At 48.0% G+C, this 961-nt stretch overlaps 1 pseudogene; it reads left to right on the plus strand.

Moving 5' to 3' along the window:
• The first annotated feature begins 222 nt into the window (after positions 1–222).
• LOC109625361 (serine palmitoyltransferase 3 pseudogene) lies at positions 223–961 on the plus strand (annotated as a pseudogene).

The raw sequence follows: 961 nt of genomic DNA on the forward strand, positions 1-961 counted from the left end.
TGTGCAGCATTGACAGTCAGATGATTACAGTGTTATCCTTTATAGAAAAATGGATGGATACCCTATGTTTGAAATACTATTACTACTACTATTGTATCCATGTGTGGCAGGATGATGTTGTCCCCCTCTACGTGAACACCAGTAGCAAATGATGCAGTCGACCAACCCTGACATGCCTCCTCTAAACCGTCACCGCCACCGAGGTAAAGAAGAAAAATAGCCATGACTGGTGTTGCCTCCAGGCAGCACAGGCAGGAATCCTTTGAACAGCCACCCAGGTAGGTGACTGTCATGACATACCTCAGCTTTGGCATCATCACTCTGTTTGGCTACTTCAGAGGTTTCCTCAGAGCTGTGGGCTTAGGGAAGTGCCACCTCACTCAGGAGAGAGAGGAACAGAAGGATTTCGTACCACTCGAAACCTGTACATGAGGATACGAGACAACTGGAACCGTCCAGTAAGCAGCCTGCCAGGACCCGTCTTCGAACTGATGGAGTCTGATGACTACAACTGGACATTCAGATCCACAGGCAGGACTACAAACGCCATCAACATGGGCTCCTACAACTACCTCGGTTTTGTTGAGAACAATGAGGATTTTTTTTAAACTGTGGCAGACAAAACGTGTCAGTAGGGGTCTGGGTTTGCAGCACAAGGCAGGAAATAGGTAACCTGACCCTCCACAAAGATTTGGAGAAACTTGTGGCCAGTTTCCTCAGAGTCGAGTCCTCCATGGTGTACGGGATGGGGTTTGCCACAAACTCAATGAACATTCCAGCACTTGTTGGTAAGGGTTGTTTGGTATTGAGCGATGAGCTCAATCACACGTCTCTCATCTTAGGGGCCAGACTGTCAGGAGCAAGAGGGTGGGAGAGAGAGGAGAGAGAAACCAGGGACAGTTGTGTCATACTTGAGCTTTGTCAGACTGGTTATATTGTAGAGGACACAAGAACTCTGTGA

Source organism: Paralichthys olivaceus, chromosome 3 (assembly GCF_024713975.1).
Source record: "Paralichthys olivaceus isolate ysfri-2021 chromosome 3, ASM2471397v2, whole genome shotgun sequence".
NCBI lineage: Eukaryota > Metazoa > Chordata > Actinopteri > Pleuronectiformes > Paralichthyidae > Paralichthys > Paralichthys olivaceus.